The sequence below is a fragment of the Peromyscus californicus genome, unplaced genomic scaffold, assembly GCF_007827085.1.
Source record: "Peromyscus californicus insignis strain IS unplaced genomic scaffold, ASM782708v3 Scaffold_7__1_contigs__length_154581171, whole genome shotgun sequence".
Taxonomy (NCBI): Eukaryota; Metazoa; Chordata; class Mammalia; order Rodentia; family Cricetidae; genus Peromyscus; species Peromyscus californicus.
Window position 1 is genome coordinate 27,470,500 of NW_026294595.1, and position 17,059 is coordinate 27,487,558.

Genomic DNA, 17,059 nt, shown 5'->3' on the forward strand with positions numbered 1-17,059 from the left:
TATTGATCAATCTGCATACTGATCAATTGTGGAACTCTGTGTCAACTGCCATCTACTACAAAAAAGAACCCTCTGATGAGAGTTGAGAGATTCACTTATCTGTGGGTGTAATGATAAGTCTTTAGGAGTCAGTTTAATAGCATGTCCATTAGCTGAATAATAGTAGTAAGCTCTGCCTAGGGCCTATTACCTGCCTAGCTTCAGGTTCTTGTCCCCATTTACAGTGCCAGACATGCATTCTATTTTCTGGAAGGTTCCTTATATTCAATCAGAAAGGGTTTGATTACTTCCATAACCATTTGTGCCACAATCACACCATTTGGCATATATTTTATTAAAAAAATGTGTTAATGGTGCATACATGTTTGTACACCATATGCCTGCCTCTACCCAAGAAAGCCAAAATTGTGGATGGTTGTGAGCTGCCTGCCATATAGGTGCTGGGTATTGAACCTTAGTCCTCCGGAAGAGCAACCAGTGATCTTAACCAATGTATTAGTTAGGGTTTCAATGCTGTGAAGAGACACCATGACCACAGCGACTATTATAAAGGAAAACATTTAATTGGGGCTGGCTTACAGTTTCAGAGGTTTAGTCCATTATCATCATGGCAGCGTGCAGGCAGACATAGTGCTGGAAAAGTAGCTGAGAGTTCTACATCTTGATCTGAAGGAAGCAGGAGGTGAACTTGCTTGAATTTCTGAGACCTGAGAGGCCACCCCTCACTAACACACCTCCTCCAACAAAGCCACACCTACTCCAACAAGGCCACCCCTCCTAATAGTGCCACTCCCTATGGGCCTATGGAGGCCAATTTACTCAAACTACCACAACCATTAAGCCATATCTCTAGCCCCCATTATTGTAGGTTGTAGGACTGACAGGTAAGTAAGAATGATGTTTCATTTCCTCCCTTGGTAGTGCATATAGCATCTTCCAACACTATGATAGCTAGCAGGCAGGTATGAAGCTTCCAGGTCAGTACCAGCTTAATTTCTCCACATGCAATGACTCAAGTATATGGTGTCTTCAGCAAATAGGGTCTTACCATCAAGTTCTGGAGGGTAACAAAGAGCAATGGCAATAGCCTATCATTTTTGAGGGTCTATGGGACTCCACTGACCACAACTCCTAATGAGATGACTCATTGTTTGCACTGGGCTTTATATTTGACAGCCTATTGTGTCTGGGAGAGATGCTGTCCCCTTGTTAAAGGGTAACTCCATTTAAACCCTTTTAAATGTATATGTATGCACCTAGGCGTAGTAGCTTTAATCCCAGCACTCAGGAGACAGAGGTAGGCGGATCTCAGAGTTTGTGGCCAGCCTGGTCTACAAAGTGAGTTCTGGGACATCCAGGGCTGCATAGACAAACCCTGCCTTGAAATATATACATATATATGTAAATATTTATACACATATGTACATGTTATATGTGTATATATGCATATATACATACACATATGTAATATGTGTGCAATATACACATATTACACATTATATTATATATTATAAATGCATATATAGTCTAGGAAGTTTCTAGAGTTATAGGGTTCCATTTGGCTTTTTCAAAAGTCTTTAATGTTGGTTGTCCTTCCCTACACTCCCTCCTCTACTGTGTCTTCCCATCTCTCACCCCACTCAATTTTTCTTGCTCCATTCCCCATTTTCTCTTCATATCACCTGAGTTCTATCGCCCCTCTCTTAAAGGAATCTGCCCAAGTGCCTCACTGGTTTCCTGAGTTCTATGAGCGCACCAATGGAAGCCTACGTGAATGATGGTGTCCTTTGCTGCACAGAATCTTTTTGGTTTCATGAGGTCTCATTTACCAATTGCTGCTCTCAATGCCTGTGTTATCAGAGTCTTATTCAGAACTCCCTTTTCTGAGTCCCCCCACCACCCGTTTTCCTCTAACAGGGGTTATGTTGAGGTTCTCCGTCCATTTGGTGCTAAGTGTCATGCATCCTGAGAGCTAAGGATCTAGTTCCATTCTTCTGCAAGTAGTTATCCAGTGTGTACTGGTTAGTTTTGTCAACTTGATGCAAGCTAGAGTCACCGGGGAGGAGGGAACCATTGTTGATAAGTTGCCTCCGTCAGATTGTCCTGTATACATGTCTGTGGTGATTTTATTGATCAATACTTGTGAAATGATTTTGTATCCTGATACTTTGTTGAGTGTGTTCACCAATTGTTCAAATTTTCTAATGGAGTCTTTGGGGTCTTTTATGTATAAAAATTATATCATCGCCAGGCGGTGGTGGCGCACACCTTTAATCCCAGCACTCGGGAGGCAGAGCCAGGCGGATCTCTGTGAGTTCGAGGCCAGCCTGGTCTACAAAGTGAGTTCCAGGAAAGGCACAAAGCTACACAGAGAAACCCTGTCTCAAAAAATCAAAAAAAAAAAAAAATCATACCATCTCATATCATGGATGGGAAGAAAGAATCACAATCAGGGCTGAAATGAATAAAATACAAATAAAAATCAAAGGAATCAATGAAATAAAGTAAATTCTGTTAAAAGATATACAAGATTGACATACCTTCATCAAAATTAGCATGGGTTGGAAAGAGAGAACTCAAATTAATAAAATTAGAAAGGGAAAAGAGGAATTACAATAGACACTGAGGATTCCAAGAATCCTAAGTCATATTTCAAAAAAAATCTATTTTCACCTAAACTGAAAAAAATTTAAAAATAGATGAGTTTCTAGATGTATATGACTTATCAAAATTAAATCAAGATGAAGAAGATAACTTAAATAGACCTATACCAACCACTGAGATTACCAGGATTATAATAAGCAATTACAAATCTCCCAACTAAGGAAAGCCAGATGGATTCAGCATAGAATTTTACCAGAACTTCCAGGAAGAACTAATACTAATACTCCTCAAATTATTCTGTAAAATATAAAAGGAAAGAACATTTACAAATTCTTTTTATGAAGTTACTATTACCTTGATGCCAAAACCAGATTAAAAAGCCAAGAAGCAAAGAAAATCTCTCTGATGAACACTGATAGAAAAATACTTGCAAACCGGTCAGGTGGTGGTGGTGCACGCCTTTCATCCCAGTACCCAGAGGCAGAGGCAGGGGGACCTCTGTGAGTATGAGGGTGCCTGGTCTACAGAGCAAGCTCCAGGACAGCCAGGGCTGTTACATAAAGAAACCTTGTCTTGAAAAACCAAACCAAAGCAAAGCAAAACAAAAAACTTGCAAACCAAATTCAAGAACACATCATAAACATCACCCACCGTAATCAAGTGGGCTTCATCCCAGAGATGAAGGGATAACTCAACATAAAGGCAATCCATCATGTAAAGTGACTCAAGGACTGAAACCACATGATCATCAGTAGGTGATGATCTCAATAGATGCAGAAAAGACTTTTTAACAAAATCTCACATCACTTCATGAAAACAGTCCTGAAGAATAGAGAGATGCAGAGGACATATCTCAACATCATAAAGGCAATCTACAACAACCCATAGGCAACATCATGCCAAACAGAGAAAAACTCAAAGCCTTTCCACTTAAATTAGGAACATGACAAGGATGTTCACTCAAACCATTCCTTTTAAATCTACTGCTTGGCCGGGCGGTGGTGGCGCACGCCTTTAATCCCAGCACTCGGGAGGCAGAGGCAGGTGGATCTTTGTGAGTTCGAGGCCAGCCTGGTCTACAGAGCAAGATCCAGGAAAAGGCGCAAAGCTACACAGAGAAACCCTGTCTCAAAAAAAAAAAAAAACCAAAAAACCAAAAACAAATAAATCTACTGCTTGAAGACTTAGCTAGAACAATAGCACAAGTGAAGGAGTTAAAGGGTTACAAATAAAGAAGGAAGAAGTCTCTTGTTAAAATTTTATTTTTATTTTGTGTGTCTGTGTGTGAAGGTGTGTGTGTGTGTGTGTGTGTGTGTGTGTGTGTGTGTGTGTGTGTGTGTGTGTGTATGTATGTATTATGAGATGCAGAGACAACATTTTTACCTGCTGAATCAGCTTTACCAGGCGCACATGACATTTTTTTTTAAAGAAGCAATAGAATAAAATTTTGGTACTGGTGCTACTGGCATTTTGGATTATGAACATTATAGATACATATGTAACCAACATTGATAGGAAACATTTAAATATCATTATTAGAATATAACATCATATAATTAAAGATAAAATACATAATTTTCAAACCATTAGGGGAAGGTATCTTAGTTTCACTTCTGTTATATTAAAATATCTTATCACAAAGCAATACTGGGGAGAAAGGGTTTATTTTAGCTCACAATTCCAGGTTACTGTCCATCACTGTGAGAAAGTCAAGGTAGGAGTCTCAAACAAACAAAGAGGAAATATCCATATGTGAGAGAAGAGAGAAGCAATGCACACATTGCTTGTGCTCAGTTTCATGTTTCTACTCATATACAGTTCTGGACCTCTTGCCTAGGGAATGGTACCACCCACAGTGGTCTGGATCTTCCCATATCTATTAACTTAATAAGATAATAGCCCAAAGTACAGTCCAAAGTAGACACTCTTCTCAGGTGATTCTAGTTGTATCAAGTTGAAAATTAAAGCTATCTATCACAGGGCAAGGGAGAACGCAGGATACTTGTAATTCATGAGCAACACCGTGAAGAATACTTTCTTGTGTTTTCAAGTGATTCTATGTGTAAAGAAGATTCTGTTTAAAAACGCTAAGAAGAAAAAGGGAAATCCAGATCCTTTATTCTGAGGGAAAAAGTAGGATTTCTGTGGGAATAAAGGTATTCACACATCTTCCTTTGTACACCTGTGTGATGGCTAATTTTAGGTGTTGACTTGATTAAGAGCTAGATAGACAGCTGGGAGAGCATTATTTCTGATAATGCCTATGAAAGTGCTTCCTGGTTAGTGGACCAAGTGGGAAGATTTACCCTCATGTGGTACCATGCTATCAGCAGGCACCCTATGAGGAACAAAAGGGCAGTGGGAAATCTAACTTGTTCTTGCCCTCTGGGGCCAGAACACCCTCCTCCTACCCTTAAATATCAGAGCTCAGGTTCTCTGGTCTTTGAATAACAGGACTTGGACCAACCACCAGTAGATTCTCAGGCCTTTGGCCTCAGGGTCAGAGTTGTGACATTGTCATCAACAGCTCATGGTTGTGAGGCTTTGGAGCTTAAATTGAGTCATGCTACCAACATCCCAGGGACTTCATCTTGCAGATAACATACTAAGAGACCTCTTAGCCACTATAACCTTGTAATCCAACTGCCCTACTAATCCAGCAACATCTACCATCTATCTGTCTCTCTATTTATCCGTCTTCTATTGGTTCCATCTCTCTGGAGAACCTTAATACAACTTAACATTATGTCAAGTTTTTAATGTAGATTTGGGGAATGTTATTAAAATATTTAAAAAACAGATGACTAATTTCACCTATTGGCAGGAACTTCTTGGCCTGGAGAAGGGCCCATGTGCTGCATCTTTACCCCCACCACAAAGATTCACAGTTCCTACCTCCCACACAGCCAGCCTCCACTGCTATTTGTATCTTATGTTATACTATGGTTTATTTATCACAGCTGATGAGCCGTTGTGGATAAATTGCTCATAGTTAAAGCTACTGTTTTCTTCACCTCTTACAAGTGTTCTCTTTTGTCCTGGGACCCTACTTGGGATGTTTAGTCACTAGGTGTGGTGGTTTGAATGAGAATGGCCCTCATAGGCTCATATATTTGCAGGCATAGTCCCCAGTTGATACTGTTTTGGAAGGCTTAGGAGGTATGAGCTTGTTGGAGGAGGTGTGTCACTAGGGGTTGGCTTTGAGGTTTTAAAAGCCCACACCAGGACAAGTGTCTCTCTCTCTTCCTGCTGCCTGTGGATCAGGATGTAAAGCTCTCAGCTACTGCTTCAGTGCCATGCCTGTCTGCTTCACACCATGATGATGCTAATGGACTAACCCTCTGAAACTGTAAGCAAGCCCCAATTACATGCTTTCTTTTGTAAGAGTTGTCTTGGTCATGTGTCTCCTCACAGCAATACAACACTGACTAAGACACTAGGTCACTTCAGACTCTTCTCAGCTGTGATATTCTTGAGCTTTGCTTCTTTTGATGGACCTTAGAAGTTTTAAGAAGTATTGATAAAATATTTTGTAAAATGTCCCTAATTTTGCCCAACACTTTTCTCATGGTTTAATGTCTGATATGACTATGGGTTTTTGAGAGGACGATTACCAAGCTGCAGAGTCATTCTTAGTACACTGAGTCAATCAAGGGTGTCAGCCATCAACATGGCATCACTGATGTTGTCGAACTTGGTCATTAGACATGTTTATGCCATACAAAGTTGTCATAGAACATTCTCAAAAGGCATTCTTAAATACAAGTGTTACTAGCCTACAAAGTCTTCCTCTTTTTAATGAGACAACTGAAATAGTGAAGGACTGAAGGTCGAGATTTTTTTTTTTTTTTTGGTTTTTTGAGACAGGGTTTCTCTGTGTAGCTTTGCGCCTTTCTTGGAACTCGCTTTGGAGACCAGGCTGGCCTGGCTCTGCCTCCGCTGGGATTAAAGGCGTGTGCCACCACCGCCCGGCTGAAGGTCGAGATTTTATTCTTTACCACATACATGAATCCAAGCTATTTCCAGTAAGCATGTGTGATCTACTCCATAAGGTTATGCAACCTTCCAGGCTGAGGTTTGTGCCTTCATGTTGATTGATTTGTAGCCCAGCACCAGCCTAAGCTTGTAAGCCACACAGTAGGTGGCCAATATATACCTGTGAAATAGCCTCCAGGTGCTTAACTAATGAATGAAGGAGGACCTGATCTGAATTCTGGCTTCCTCCTAGATATTTCATATCTACACTAGTAAATGTGTAACTCTTGTACTATCTCTCAAGGACCTAAGACCCTTGTCAAGAGTGTGGCCATCAAAAGAATAAGACCTGGGTTTCCAAGTCTTCATGACTAGACAGAGAAAATGTAGACTACCCGGGGAGTGTCCCACAGCACTAAGGCCAGCTATGAGACTGGACCGTGGGCTTTGGGGCTCTTCATTTCTTTTCTTCTCACTGGGTTGATCTATTTTTCTAAAGCCTTCCTATGGATTAGCTCCTCAAATACTATAATACCTCAAAAGGAAAATACTTTATCTTAGTTTTAGAACACAGATCCAGGGACAAGGTCTTGGCTAGAGATCCCATATTGGAAAGTAAGCGCTGGAGTCAAAGGTGGCAGAGAGATGGAATGATGGGGTGGGATGAGGGGAGGTAAATTCAGAGGCTGTTTTAGAGGCAGCTGCCACAGGCAAGAATAGCCTGCCTCCTCTGGAGTCACAGGAGAACACAAGCTGCTTATGTACTTACCTGCCGGCTGCCCCGGAAGCTCCTGTCTGCCCTTCATTCAAGCTTCTATGGAGCATTACTTTCCTGAACCCCCAGAGCAGTCATTCCTCTGCTTCAGCACAGCACAGAGGAGCCTGGCTACGACTGTGGCCTGAGCATCTGGTGCAGAACTGTTGGCAAAAGCGTGAGCCTCTCAGAATGGAAATGTCCACACCAGCTCGGTTGAAACCAAAGGCAGCTGCTGGGTACGATCAGCCACCGAAAACCTCTAGAGTAGTGAGTCTCAATCTTCTTCATGCTGTGGCCTTTTAATACAGTTCCTCATATTGTGGCAACCCCCTAACCAAAAAAAAAATTTTTTTTTTCATTGCTACTTCATAACTGTAATTTTGCTACTGTTATGAATCATAATGTAAATATCTGTTTTTCAATGGTCTTAGGCCCCTGTGGAAGGGTTCTTGGACCTCCCAAAGGGATTGTAACCCACAGGTTGAGAACCACTGCTCTAGAACATCCTGAAAACATCATTCATACATGGAAACTGAGGTGTAGAGAGAAGAATTAACATATCCAAGGTCACAGAACTTAGGAAGGTGTTGAGCCTGGATTATTACAGTGGTGGTGTGTTCATCTTATCTGCTTTAACCATAATTTTCCTCTGTCCATTCCTTTGATTGCACTTAGACCCACCCCAGAGCTTGCTGATGCCTAATGGACTCCATTCAATATCCTCTTGATGTACTTTCTCCTGGTTCTGTGCCCATCTCTTCTAACTCAGCATAGGCTTTCCTGCTTTATTTATCTCGTGTTCCCTTTGTCTCTTCTCTTTGAGCTTTCAGCTGGTACCCCAGGCTGGAAGTATCCTGGGGAAGTATGCCTCCAACCCCTCAGCCAGTTCTATTACCAGGGAAACAACTTCTCACGTCACCTCAGTTGTTAGAAGTTTGCTGTGTTCAGATATGCTGCAGTTTGGGTCTTGGGTCTTGAATATCTCCTAAGTGCTATATTTTCTAATGGGTTGGCCCCCAGCCTGTGGCATTAATTGAAAGTAGTAGGACTTTTAGCACCTACTAGAAGTAGTCTGGTCGTGATGGCCTGTCCTTGAAGGGATATTAGGATTCCAGTCTTTTCCTGTCTTTCCCTCCTGGCTGCTATGAGGTGGATAGTTTCCACAGGTTTCCGTGATAAGGTGCTGCCTTACCAAAGCCACAATCCAATGGAACAAAATATGGGCTGTAAGTCATGAATCCGCGAACTAGAACAAAATCTTGTTCCCTTTAGGTTGGCTTACGTCCAGCATTTGTCACAGCCATGGAGAGCTGACCAACACAGGTTGTGGGTTGTTGAAGAAGACGACCTCCAGCTTTCCATCACCCGGGCCAGGCTGTGCACTGAGTGCCCATGATCTCACTCATCAGTAGTCTGGTCCACAGTGTCTCCCACCCCACCCTGACTGCTGACTGAATGGAAAAAAGAAATCAAAAGGAAAGGAACATGACTGCTCCTAGGTATGGTGGAGAAAGTTTATTATAGACTTGTGGGAGAGCATAGCCAGAGGCAGGGACATCTGGGAAAGTCCAGAGTGGACAAGACCCAGAGCCATGTGAGGAGATGGGGAGGGGAAGGGAGATAGGGGAGACGGGGACCAGATGCAGCAGTCAGGAGGCCCAAAGAGTAGATGAAAAAAGCCAGGTAACCAAAATGGTTGGACTATACAGAGAAAGGCAGCCGGGGGTAGGGCAGCCCAGCCCCTGGGCTGGAGGAGTTTAGAGTAGGGGGCGGGGTATGCCAGCCAGGAGGGCCCTGTAACAGGTAGGGACTGAGGGATGCAGAGAGAACCTGGAAGCCAGGTTCACTTTGATATGTTAAATAGTTACCGCAGCCATCTTTCCCCCCTGAGTTTGATATCTAACACTGACCATCTGTGATATTGAACATCAAGGCTAGTAGACCTTGGGATAAAGGTTTTTATTCAACTTTCTTTCATCTACTTTTTTATTTTAGGAGCCAAACTCACAAAAAATCATGGGCCATGTCTGCATCTGTCATGGTGTCTTGTAGACTGGCTCTACAGTACCATCAGTTTTCCTGGGTTGGGTCAGAAGGTAATAGACAGAGGTAAATAGACAGGACAGATGTTGCTACGCAATGAAGGTGATGTTTACACATGACTTACACTTTTTTTCCCCAGATGTGCCTATCTCACTATCAGTTTGAGGTAAATGGCCACATAGTTGTTCTTTCCTTTCTAGCTGCTAAAATGAGACCACTTGATGAAATATAGGCCTGGGTGAGGAGAGGGAGGGCAGATTCCTTGTCACAGCCCCTTGCCAAGAAGCTGAACACAGATTGATTGTGGAATCCAATGGGCTTGGGCTTGGGCAATTAGCTGGACAAGGAGAAGACTGATAGCTGGAACAGTAAGAAGTTGCTGTGCGAATGCCCGGAAACACAGAGTGGTGTCCAGCTGAACCTTAGTACCACAGGGTAGTCGGATGCTCAATTCTGTCTTATGGAATGGCATAGATTTCGCGCATAACCTTGCACGTTCTCCATATACCTTAAATCGTCTCCAGGTTGCTTATACTACTTAATGTAACATAAATGAAATGCAGATACCTGCTGTATTGTACTGTCTAGAGACAAAGGACAAGAAACAGTCTGAACATGTTCTGTATGCAAAGCAGCTTTTAAAATTATTTTTGATCTACAGTTGACTGAATTCTTGGATGCAGAAACAGTATCCAGGAGAGCCAGCTGTACAAAGCTGTGTGCATTCACAGGCTGAGCTGAGAATCTGAGGTCAAGAAAGCAGCAGAAAAATCTCCAGGACTCCAGCCGGGGCTGGATTCAGAATCCAGGCACACATAGTCCTGCATGGGTGGAAGAAAAGAACAGGCTGTGCAGGCTTGCTAGTCATCTGCATCTGTGGGGGCTTGGGCAGGCTGTCGGGACGGGCATTCGAGGATGTACAGGCAGCCAGAGGCAGGTCTCGGAGGCCATTCTTGCCTCTAGCAGGGACAGGCTGGGCTGAATGTGAGGCTCTGCAGTTCTCAGGTCTTGGTCACCCTCTCATGAACGTCACTTCTCCGAGACCTCAAATGTCAAATGACAGCTCTTCTGGACTACACAGTGTCCACCAACCATGCTTGTGTTAAGAAGTCACAGGAGGGCAGCTGGCAGATGCATGCAGCCGGTGGGAGTCAAGCATGGGGGGCCGGGGTGGAGAACCCTGGACTTGTCCACAGCTGTGCTTCAGAGAGGTTTTTTTTTTTTTTGCTTGTTTGTTTTTTGTTTTTTTCTGGTCCTCTGAGCTCAGCTGCTCAATGCCCATTAGAGCTCAGAGTCAAGTCGCCTTGGTGGCTTGAACAGGAATCACAAATTGAAGAGGCAGGTTTAATGCAAGAAAGTGGAGTGCTGGCACACTTGCTAGACTCCTGATAAAGAATCTGGAAAAATACAAGTTGCTGAGGACATCGAATACTTTGTTCTAAAGGATGATGGATTGGAGTACAGACCGGCAGGGCTGTCTCAGACCAAGCACAGGTGTTGCCTTTAGCTTACCTCTTCTCGTAGCAGCCTCTTCCCTGTCTCTTTCTCCTGTGAGCCAGCATTGGTGTTGATAGCTGAGGGGGACTGAGAACCTACTGTGTGACAATCATATCCGCAGTCACTGGTGGTGCAAAGAAAAAGTGAGGATGTGTGCTTCTGTGGGAGGTCACCATACCCCTTCTACAAAAGAGCCCAGGCTGGGGCTGGGTGAGGATGGCTGCTGTGCTTCTTCTGGCCTTGTGACAGATAGACAGTCCTGCTTTAGTCTCAGAACTGCTCACTCTTGGCAGTTCCCAGCTTGTGACTGCCGGCTTTAGCTCCAGCAGCAACTCGTGGAAGGTTGGCTGTGCTTACAGGGACAGTAGGTAGCTACTAGACCTTTCTGACCCCTCCAGTCTCCTTAGATGTAAAAGGAGGCAGTTGTGCTTCTCAGGGGACACCAACTGCCGCAGTTAGAGTTTCTACTGCTGTGAAGAGACACCACGACCACGGCAACTCTTATAACAGAAAACATTTCATTGGGGCTGCCTTACGGTTTTGAGGTTTAGTTCATTATCACCATGGCAGGACATAGCAAGCATGCAGGCAGGCATGGTGCTGGAGAAGGAGCTGAGAGTTCTATATCTTGATCCACAGACAGAAAAAGGAGTTTGTCTCACTGGGTGTGGCTTGACATATATGAGACTTCAAAGCCTGCCTCCACAGTGACACACTTCCTCCAACAAGGCCGCATCTACTCCCACAAGTCCACACCTCCCAATAGTGCCACTCCCTATGGCCAAGCATTCAAACACAGGAGTCCATGAGGGCCATACCTATTAGGACACAGCAAGCAATCAATGGTTGAAAGGTCCTGTCTACTCCTACTCTTTAGAATGCTCCAAACCTTCATCTACCACCACCAAAACAGCAAGGTCAGTGGACTTCTTGGACTTTCAGGGGACATTTGGTGGTTCTGGGTACCTGGGATTGACTTTGAATCATTGAGCAGCTACAGAAAACCATGATTTGCCTAAGCCCTTAGGTTCAATGTCCCAGTGTGGCTGAGGAGACCCTCTTATAAGAAAGGACTCCCCAGCTGGGCAGTGGTGGCGCACACCTTTAATCCCAGCATTTGGGAGGCAGAGCCAGGTGGATCTCTGTGAATTTGAGGCCAGCCTGGTCTACATAGTGAGTTCCAGGATAGCCAGGGCTACACAGAGAAACCCTGTCACCAAAAAAAAAAATTAATTAATTAATTTTAAAAAAGGAAAGAAAAGAAAGAAATCCTTTCAGTCACAAGGTTGGCAGCTTCCATGGACAACAACTGTACTTAAAGTTACACTCTGGGGGACTAGAAGAAATGGCGGGCGGAGGGGGCTACGGGATCATGGGGCTTCTGACCATTCTGAAGAAGATGAAGCAGAAAGAGGGAGAGCTGCGGCTGCTCATGCTTGGCTTGGACAATGCTGGCAAAACACCCATCCTCAAGAAGTTCAACGGGGAAGATGTGGACACCATCTCCCCAACACTGAGTTTCAACATCAAGACCCTAGAGCACTGGGGATTCAGACTGAACATCTGGGATGTGGGGGGCCAGAAGTGTCTGTGCTCCTACTGGCGGAACTACTTTGAGAGCGCAGAGGACCTCATCTGGGTGGTGGACAGTGCCGACCGCCAGCGCGTGCAGGACTGCAGAGCCTGCTGGTGGAGGAGCGCCTGGCTGGAGCAACCCTCCTCATCTTTGCAAACAAGCAGGACCTGCCTGGAGCACTGTCCTCTAATGCTACTCAGGAGGCCCTGGACCTGGCCTCCATCCTCCATCCAGGGCTGCAGTGCCATCACCGGGGAGGACCTGCTGCTTGGCATCGACTGGCTCCTCGATGACATTTCCAGTAGTGTCTTTACTGCTGACTGAGCTTCTTCAGTGTCCCCAGCTCACTGTCCAGGCCCACATCAGACACCAGCTTTGGGGGACAGGCACCAGCCGGCCAGACTGACACTCCCAATCCCGCCGTGATCTGCTGCTGCTGCTGCTACTGCTACCCACTGCTGCTCCCCCTCTAGGCCAGGGCTGTCACCCTGGCTCCCAAAGTGGCCTCCAGCTGCCATGCTAAAAGGAAAGGCTGAACTGGGAGGGACTACCTGCTGCTACCAAGGTCCTAGGTGTCGCCTCTGTCCAGCAGTGAGAATAAAACATTCCTTTCCCAGTCCAAAAAAAAAAAAAAGTTACACTCTGATCATCTATCTCCCCGTGTCTCTCTTTAGTGTCTTCAAGACTATGCTAAGCCTCATATATTGATGTGAAAAAAGTTAAGCACAGTTTCAGGTGCATTCCAACCTGGCTCTCTTCGTCCTGTGCCGTAGGAACAGAAGCATGACCTTTGCAACCCCAGTAACCCCCACTTGTTTACTCTTGGGCATGTTCCCTGTGCTCCCGCAACCTCAAGAGAGTCTATTGATCCATCTCTTCCCTCAGATACTCCATGTTCAAACACTTCTTGATTGGTCCTGGAGTTTTTGCAAAGTGTTCCTTAAGCATGTTCCTGGCCAACTAATTTTGTATCTGCCTGCCCAACCTAACGCCTCAGAGATTATTACCTGTTAACTGTACTTTCAATATGTGTCTGTATCAGGATCAAGTCCTTATCTTTTAAAAAAAATTTTATTTTTAAACTAAAAAAAATGTGTATGTGTGTGCTCACAAGCATGCATGTGTGTATACATGTGGAGGCCAATCTCAAGTGTTGTACCTCAGGAGCTGATACTTTCTCTTAGACAGAGTCTCTCACTAGCCTAGGGCACACCAGTTCATCTGGGCAGGCTGGGCAGGATGCCACAGAGATCTGTCTGTCTCTCCTCCCCAGTGCCGGAGCTATATAAGTGAGTGGGTTTGGAGAATTAAAATCAAATCTTCGTGCTTGCATGGAAAACACTTTACTGAGACACCTCTACTCATCCCACAAACACTACACCTTGCTACTTTCCCCCTACAACCCTAGTTAATAACCTGGTCCCTGCTGGCTTCTGTCACTCCTTGCCTGTTGTCTGCACTCCATTCATTATCCTGCTACTTTCTCAAGTTCTTGAGTTCTTGAGTTCCTCCCTGTCTGCGGTAGCCTCTTCTGCGATGCTCGGTCCATGTAGTCATAGGACTACGTCCCAACTCTTCACCTAAGTCTCCTCAGAGCATTTGCATGATGCATATGATCTGTCTGCTCTGTCTCCCTCCCTCGCTTAGCATTTATTCCTCTACAATATGCTACATGCATATTGTGTATGTGCTGGTAGCTGTCTGTCTCCCTGCTAACTGGAATGTCCATGGAGCTAGCACGGTGAATCTAGAGTGTTGTTCATGGCAGACTCGCGATATTTGGTGAGCACATTAATGGATAACTGCCTCACATGAGGAGCTTCTGTTTTCTTTGCCAGGACTATCTTTTCCTTATGTTTAGAATCCACAACCATTCCCCATTTCTCCAGTACCAAGTAGCCCTGTGGCAAGTTCTCATAAACCCATATGCTTTGTTGTTGTTTGTAAGTCCTTAACATTTTCTTATATTTTTATACTTTGAAAGGAATTTTTTGAGGCTTTTATAGCATTTATTTATTGTGGTATAGTATCTTTCTGATACACAACATGTTATTTTGATATATGAATATTTGTGGAATGGCCAAATCAAGCTAATGAACCTATTAGCTAATTTTACCTATTACGTATTATGTACCTGATTTTTGTGGTAAGAACACCTAATATCACTCTCATAGCAATTTCACATGCATGATACACTGTTATCAACTATAGTCATCATGCTGTACAGTGTTCTTGTACTTTACTGACCCTGACTTGGCTTTAAGAGTTAGGTTCTTGGTTCTGTGACCATTTATTTCCAAGGGTCTTATCTTCTATTACTCCAGAAGCTGGGCCCATCCCTTCTTCTTGATTTCTATTTCCAGGCTTCTCCCAAGCTCAGGTGCCCATTTTCTTGCCTAGACTATTGCAAGCATTTTTGTATCTTAAGATCCTCTACATCCCAGACCATTAGAAAATAAAAACAGCTTAATTGACATTCTCACATAGCACACATTTCAAATATTAAGTATATGACTTAATGGTGCTTAGTTTAGTTGCAAAGTTGTATAATCATCATGACAATCAATTTTAGAATATTTCATTAGCCCCAAAGAAACTTTATACCTCTTGGACTTCACCCCCCTACAGGTCCTCCATGCTTCCTATCCTAGGCAACCACCACTCCTGTCTCTACAGAGTTGTCTATTCTGGGCCTTTATACAAATAAAATCGTATGACCTGTGGGCTTTGTGACTGGCTCCTTTGCTTATCAGTGTTTCCATGGCTATCCCATGAGGTAGCACACTTAGCAGTTCTTCATGATCAATGGACAGTGTTCCATTGTGTGGATAGTCCAGAGATTTAAAAACTTGTTCTTGGCTCAGTGTATGGAGCTTGTGTTTCTTTAGGAATTTGTTCACTTCATCTGAGTGATTCAACTAGTCTGCGCAAATATTCTTTTAATTCCTTTTATTGAATAGTAATGTCCTTTTGATCTCTGAAAAACTCAGATCTTTTCTCTTCTGTTCTTTGTCAGCTTAACTAAAGCCTTGTCAGTTCGGTTCATCTTTGTGCAGAACCAGCTTTTGGTACCACTGAGGCTGTATTCTAGTCCCTAATCCATATTTGTCTGTGTTCTAATCTGGAGGACTTTCTATATGCATGCTTAAAAAAAACTTATCAAAACTTAATGTGGAAACATTACTCATATTTCTGTTTCTGTATTTCCTTCCCCCCATTTTATGCTGTGATTTTTGTATGTATTCTATCTAAAATGTTACAAGCCCAGTAATTAACTGTTAAAATTATTATATATTTATTAAAGAATTAAAAGAGGAAAATATGTATATCATTTTTAGAGTTTAATAGACTTGCTTTCTAATTTGCTGTTTCAGGTTTTCCTGTGCCTGTGGTTTGAATTACCACATAGTGTAAATTCTTTACTGCGGTCCAACTCTGCTGTCACCTTATTCCTTCATGCTGTTATTATCTTTCTATATTTATAGATCAAACAACATAGTTATTTACATATTATCTAATAAAGTTGCATTTAAAACACAGCTAGCTGGAAAATAAGAATTCATACTATTTATTAGTAGTTACATAATTACCTTTATGAGTGCTCTTTGTGTTTCCATATGGATTGAAATTTCTATTTTTGTTTATTTAGTTTCTGGTTAAGGAATGCCACTTAGTATTTCTCATATGGCAGATCTGCTGGGAATAGTCTCTTTGTTTATTTAGAATGCCTTTATTTCATCTCCACTTTGGAAAGGCAGCTTTGCTGACACACACTCTTAGCTGATAGCAGTTTTTCTTTATCATGCTGAACCATCATTCCTTTGCCTCTAGCCATCACTGGTCCTGCCAAGAGGTCAGCTGTTAGTCATTGAGTTTCCTTTGCATGTAAAGTGTTTTGTTCTTTTCCTTTCATAGATTTCAAGCTTATTTCATGGCCTTTTACTTCTAGAATTTTTATCATGATGTGGCTGTATGGGGATGTTTGCATTTATCCTGCTTAGGGTTTGTTGGACTTCTTGGATATGCAGACCGGTGTTGTACAGCCAATTGTGGACGTTTTCATCCATTATTTCTTCACATGCTTTTTCTGTTTCTTTCGTCCCTTCTAACATATTAACATGCTTAAACATGCTCATATTTTTATGAGGCTCAGTTCCTTTTTATTCATTATATTTTCTTTCTGTTCTTTGGGTGCTTGGCAGGGTTGTATTTCTGTGTGTTTGGTTCTTGTTTGTTTGGCTCTGCGAACTGCCTTTCTCCTCCATTGTTTCTGAGGAGCTGTATGCTGAGGATCTTACTAAGGATCCCTTGTTGGCCATGAGCTCTCTCTCTGGGTGCTGTCTAAATCATTTTTTACTTCTGGGAGTTTGCTTATAATGCATTTCAGACTGGGCCTACGAGTTCACCCTGTGTGAAGTGTATGGAGCGTCTTGGAAGTCTCTGTTTATGTCTTTCAGCAAATAGAGGTTTTCAGCTATGGGTCCTACAGCTGTCTACGTTTTGCTTTGCCTTGTTCTTATGGGACACCTACAATCCAGTTGTTAATCCAGCTCATGTGTCCTATGGCTTCTTTAGGTCACATACAGCTTTGTTCAGCTTTTTTTTTT

The 17,059-nt window shown here is 43.2% G+C and overlaps 1 pseudogene; it reads left to right on the plus strand.

Moving 5' to 3' along the window:
• Positions 1-12,236: 12,236 nt before the first annotated feature.
• On the plus strand, positions 12,237-12,800 carry LOC128102034 (ADP-ribosylation factor-like protein 2; annotated as a pseudogene).
• The last annotated feature ends 4,259 nt before the right edge of the window (positions 12,801-17,059 follow it).